Raw genomic sequence first — 6,698 nt, 5'->3', positions numbered from 1 at the left:
GTGATTCTCTCAAGAATATGATTTTAAAAGATTTTATTACTGCTCTTTACGGCAAAGAGAATCACAAAAAAACGAAGAAAAAAACAAAAAACATGAAGATACAAAAAGCAAACGTAAAATCTTCTTCAAAAAGGAATAGAAAATTGAAAGGTGAAAATAAAATCAAAAAAAAAAAGACAACTTGGAGACCATTTATTTTGTTAAAAAAAAAAAAAAAAAAAAAAAATTTTAAACTGACGCCATTATACCATTAAATAAAAACTATTTTTATTTTACGCCTGTAATGTCTTCTTTTTTGACGGTTTGATTTATGTAGTTTTGTAACAATTTTGTAACGTTTTTTATTACACCTGATGATGCTGACCGCAAAGGGTCAGCGAAATATTGTGTAAATAAATATATAATTACATCGAAATATATTTAAAACAAAATGTTTATACGCAGCCGTTTTAATCAAATTTAACAATTATAAATATCGTATAACAAGAATATGATTTTAAAAGATTTTATTACTGCTCTTTACGGCAAAGAGAATCACAAAAAAACGAAGAAAAAAACAAAAAACATGAAGATACAAAAAGCAAACGAAAAATCTTCTTCAAAAAAGAATAGAAAATTGAAAGGTGAAAATAAAATGAATAAAAACAAGAGAAATCGGAGACCATTTATTTTGTTCAAAAAAAAAAAAAAAAAAAAAATTTAAACTGACGTCATTATACCATTTAATAAAAACTATTTTTATTTTACGCCTGTAATGTCTTCTTTTTTGACGGTTTGATTTATGTAGTTTTGTAACAATTTTGTAACGTTTTTTATTACACCTGATGATGCTGACCGCAAAGGGTCAGCGAAATATTGTGTAAATAAATATATAATTACATCGAAATATATTTAAAACAAAATGTTTATACGCAGCCGTTTTAATTAAATTTAACAATTATAAATATCGTATAACAAGAATATGATTTTAAAAGATTTTATTACTGCTCTTTACGGCAAAGAGAATCACAAAAAAACGAAGAAACAAACAAAAAACATGAAGATACAAAAAGCAAACGAAAAATCTTCTTCAAAAAGGAATAGAAAATTGAAAGGTGAAAATAAAATGAATAAAAACAAGAGAACTTGGAGACCATTTATTTTGTTCAAAAAAAAAAAAAAAAATTTTAAACTGACGCCATTATACCATTTAATAAAAACTATTTTTATTTTACGCCTGTAATGTCTTCTTTTTTGACGGTTTGATTTATGTAGTTTTGTAACAATTTTGTAACGTTTTTTATTACACCTGATGATGCTGACCGCAAAGGGTCAGCGAAATTTTGTGTAAATAAATATATAATTACATCGAAATATATTTAAAACAAAATGTTTATACGCAGCCGTTTTAATCAAATTTAACAATTATAAATATCGTATAACAAGAATATGATTTTAAAAGATTTTATTACTGCTCTTTACGGCAAAGAGAATCACAAAAAAACGAAGAAAAAAACAAAAAACATGAAGATACAAAAAGCAAACGAAAAATCTTCTTCAAAAAAGAATAGAAAATTGAAAGGTGAAAATAAAATGAATAAAAACAAGAGAACTTGGAGACCATTTATTTTGTTCAAAAAAAAAAAAAAAAAAAAAATTTTAAACTGACGCCATTATACCATTTAATAAAAACTATTTTTATTTTACGCCTGTAATGTCTTCTTTTTTGACGGTTTGATTTATGTAGTTTTGTAACAATTTTGTAACTTTTTTTATTACACCTGATGATGCTGACCGCAAAGGGTCAGCGAAATATTGTGTAAATAAATATATAATTACATCGAAATATATTTAAAACAAAATGTTTATACGCAGCCGTTTTAATCAAATTTAAGGTGGCACACAACTGAAAAAAAGCAAGTTTTTTGAAAAAAATCAATTTTTAGATTTTTGGGTATTTTGATTCTATAACCATTCCTTGAACATATAAAAAAAAAATTAGTCTCAAAAATGATATAAAAGTTGATTTAATATCATTTTAGTAGATGACACTTGAAAATAAATTCCCTAACAACGCCTTAGCAACCATCAGTCATAGGAGTTTTTCTGAATTCAAAACAGTAAAACACCATCACAAACTTGGTTTTAATTTGTTATACGCAGACTCTTGTTAGTTTTCAGTTTTAAAAGTCATAATTCAAAATTTTATTTACGAACAAGAGTGTTTTTAATCTGTTAATGTTAGTCTTTTATACTGTAACTTTTCTCTCATTTTATACCAAATAATTTAAAAATTGATTTCAATTTAGTTGGAATAAAGTTGTTTTTAAATGAATAAACAAGGAAATAAAACTAAACAAAATTTATCAAGAAGGATAAAACGAAAATGGAATGGTGTTGTTGGAAATAAAAAATCATCTTCTTCTTACATCTTATCATCGACGATGACATCGTCCACAACTCAAGCAGCAAGTAGCTGTTCTAGTGAAAGGAAAATCAAACCCAACTACTCGAATACATTTGATTCTGGAAAAGATAACTATTTTGTTTTTATTAATTTTTCAATTCTTAAAGAACTTATAGCTAAAACTGCATGCAACAACTGCTTTCAGCCATTACTTTTAACAGATGTTGATTCCAGTAGAAAAGGATTTGCACATTTGTTTCAATTAAAATGTGAACACTGTGATTATGTTAAAAGATTTAATTCATCAAACAAATCAATAAATGCTAAATTTGATGCAGTAACAGCTAACTCACCATATGATGTTAATATTCGTGCAATAATAGCTTTTCGAGAAGTAGGCTGTGGTTATGGAGCTATAAAAACATTTTCATCTTGCATGAACTTAAAATGTATATCTGAAAATGGATTTCAAAAATTAAACAAAACTATTATGGTAGCTTATAAAAGTGCTTCAGAGAAAAGTATGTTATTAGCGACTAAGGACTCTAAAAAAGTTGACATTGCTCAGGATATACCATGTGTAAGAGTTTCAATTGATGGTACATGGCAGAAACGCGGTTACAATTCATTGCACGGTGTAGTTACTGCGATTTCTGGGGATAAATGCATTGATATTGAAGTTTTGTCTAAGTACTGCATGGGCTGTAAAATGTGGAACAGTAAAAAAGGAACTCCAGAATATCAGTGTTGGATAATTGATCATCAATGTGAAATAAATCACAAATCTTCGTCTGGAAGTATGGAGTCTGCAGGAACAGTAACAATTTTTAATCGCTCGGTTAAAAAAAATAATCTAATTTATAAAGAGTTTCTAGGTGATGGAGACACTTCTTCATTCAAAGATGTCAAAAACTCAAACCCTTACCAGGATTTTGACATCACTCCAATAAAACTTGAATGTGTAGGTCATGTGCAAAAAAGATTGGGTACACGACTTAGAAATTTAGTCAAAGCACACAAAGGCACTAAAACACCTTTATCAGGTAGAGGTAACCTAACAGAAAAATGTATAAATTCTATGCAAAACTATTATGGCATGGCCATTCGTCAAAATGTCAACAACTTGTATGCTATGAAAAAGGCAGTTTATGCTATTTTATTTCATTTTACCAACTTTGAAAACCAGCAAATGCAACATCAGTTTTGCCCAAGAGGATTGGCAAGTTGGTGCAAATATTGGGCTCTAAATAATACAAATTACAAATCAAAATCATGTATACCTATCTGGATTAAGAATCTTATTTTACCAATCATCAAGGATCTTCAGGCTGATGATCTTCTAATTAAATGTTTGCATGGAACGACGCAAAATGCCAATGAAGCATTAAATTCTATTATATGGTCTCGCGTACCAAAGCACACATTTGTTAGTAAGTCTACAATTGAAATGGGAACATACTCAGCAGTGCTGCATTATAATGATGGTGCTAATGGTGTATTAGAAGTTTTAAAATACTTTGGCTTGAGTGGAATTGTTACATTAGCTTCGTCAAGTAAAGTTGACAAAACCAGAATTCGACATATGAAGTCAAAGTCAACGGATAAAAGTAAAATGCAGAGAAAAAAAATAAGAGCAGTTAAAAAAGGTTTCATAGACGATCAGCAAATAAAAGAAACAACTGATAGTTACATCTCTGGTGGATTTTGATAATTTTTATGTTGTTATATATTTTTTTCTTATTTTTGCTTTTTTCTCAATATGTATTTTTTTAAACTTTGAAACACATTTTCTCATTAACAAAACAGAATTACATAATACAATTTTCAGGATTTGTTTATCATAATATAATACTTCATTTAACCCTCAGAATTTTCATAAAAAGTTATAGAAAGTGAAATATTGATGTTTATAGTGCTGAATTTATTGATATTTCATATATATATTAGGTGATTTTGTTAGAAATGCAATATTTCATGAAATAATTTAAATTATAAAAATTCCCACGGTCAAACAGGGTGAAATATGATTAGGAAGCTATGTTCAAAATTTTAGTTTCAGTAGTTGAGGCAAAATTAAGTTATTAGGTTTTGAAGATTTACTAAAAACACATGTTTTACAACCCATTTTTGGCCATTATGGATAATAAAATTAATTAAAAAAAAAAATTATCTGTTTTTTATTTTATTTTAATATAAAATAATTGTCATTAAAAAAAAAAAAATCAAAATTTTGATTATTTACAAAAAAACTTGTTTTCAGTTGTGTGCCACCTTAACAATTATAAATATCGTATAACAAGAATATGATTTTAAAAGATTTTATTACTGCTCTTTACGGCAAAGAGAATCACAAAAAAACGAAGAAAAAAACAAAAAACATGAAGATACAAAAAGCAAACGAAAAATCTTCTTCAAAAAGGAATAGAAAATTGAAAGGTGAAAATAAAATGAATAAAAACAAGAGAACTTGGAGACCATTTATTTTTTTAAAAAAAAAAAAAAAAAAAAAAAATTTTAAACTGACGCCATTATACCATTTAATAAAAACTATTTTTATTTTACGCCTGTAATGTCTTCTTTTTTGACGGTTTGATTTATGTAGTTTTGTAACAATTTTGTAACGTTTTTTATTACACCTGATGATGCTGACCGCAAAAGGTCAGCGAAATATTGTGTAAATAAATATATAATTACATCGAAATATATTTAAAACAAAATGTTTATACGCAGCCGTTTTAATCAAATTTAACAATTATAAATATCGTATAACAAGAATATGATTTTAAAAGATTTTATTACTGCTCTTTACGGCAAAGAGAATCACAAAAAAACGAAGAAAAAAACAAAAAACATGAAGATACAAAAAGCAAACGAAAAATCTTATTCAAAAAAGAATAGAAAATTGAAAGGTGAAAATAAAATGAATAAAAACAAGAGAACTTGGAGACCATTTATTTTGTTCAAAAAAAAAAAAAAAAAAAAAAATTTTAAACTGACGCCATTATACCATTTAATAAAAACTATTTTTATTTTACGCCTGTAATGTCTTCTTTTTTGACGGTTTGATTTATGTAGTTTTGTAACAATTTTGTAACGTTTTTTATTACACCTGATGATGCTGACCGCAAAAGGTCAGCGAAATATTGTGTAAATAAATATATAATTACATCGAAATATATTTAAAACAAAATGTTTATACGCAGCCGTTTTAATCAAATTTAACAATTATAAATATCGTATAACAAGAATATGATTTTAAAAGATTTTATTACTGCTCTTTACGGCAAAGAGAATCACAAAAAAACGAAGAAAAAAACAAAAAACATGAAGATACAAAAAGCAAACGAAAAATCTTCTTCAAAAAAGAATAGAAAATTGAAAGGTGAAAATAAAATGAATAAAAACAAGAGAACTTGGAGACCATTTATTTTGTTCAAAAAAAAAAAAAAAAAAAAAAATTTAAAACTGACGCCATTATACCATTTAATAAAAACTATTTTTATTTTACGCCTGTAATGTCTTCTTTTTTGACGGTTTGATTTATGTAGTTTTGTAACAATTTTGTAACGTTTTTTATTACACCTGATGATGCTGACCGCAAAAGGTCAGCGAAATATTGTGTAAATAAATATATAATTACATCAAAATATATTTAAAACAAAATGTTTATACGCAGCCGTTTTAATCAAATTTAACAATTATAAATATCGTATAACAAGAATATGATTTTAAAAGATTATATATATATATATATATATATATATATATATATATATATATATATATATATATATATATACAGTGGTATATATATATATATATATATATATATATATATATATATATATATATATATATATATATATATATATATATATATATATATATATATATATATATATATATATATATATATATATATATATATATATATATATATATATATATATATATATATATATATATATATATATATATATATATATATATATATATATACCACTGTATATATATATATATATATATATATATATATATATATATATATATATATATAGTGGTGGCCAAAAGTATGGAAACATTTTTAAAATTACATTTTTTTTTTATATGTATTAAATAAAATCAAAATTATTTAACCCGAGTGTACTTGCAATAGTCTACTTTATATATGTTACAAGTTTGAACTTGTCTTTTCTAAGACATTTTATTACATACTAATATTTCTTAATTTCGATTGGACAAAAGTATGGAAACTTGTTCAAACTTGCCACTAAACATAAACAAATCTTATCATTTAGAATTAAAACGTGTT

The sequence above is a fragment of the Hydra vulgaris genome, chromosome 13 (genome assembly GCF_038396675.1).
Source record: "Hydra vulgaris chromosome 13, alternate assembly HydraT2T_AEP".
Taxonomy (NCBI): domain Eukaryota; kingdom Metazoa; phylum Cnidaria; class Hydrozoa; order Anthoathecata; family Hydridae; genus Hydra; species Hydra vulgaris.
The sequence above is the reverse complement of the archived record's forward strand: the minus strand, read 5'-3'. Positions refer to the sequence as shown.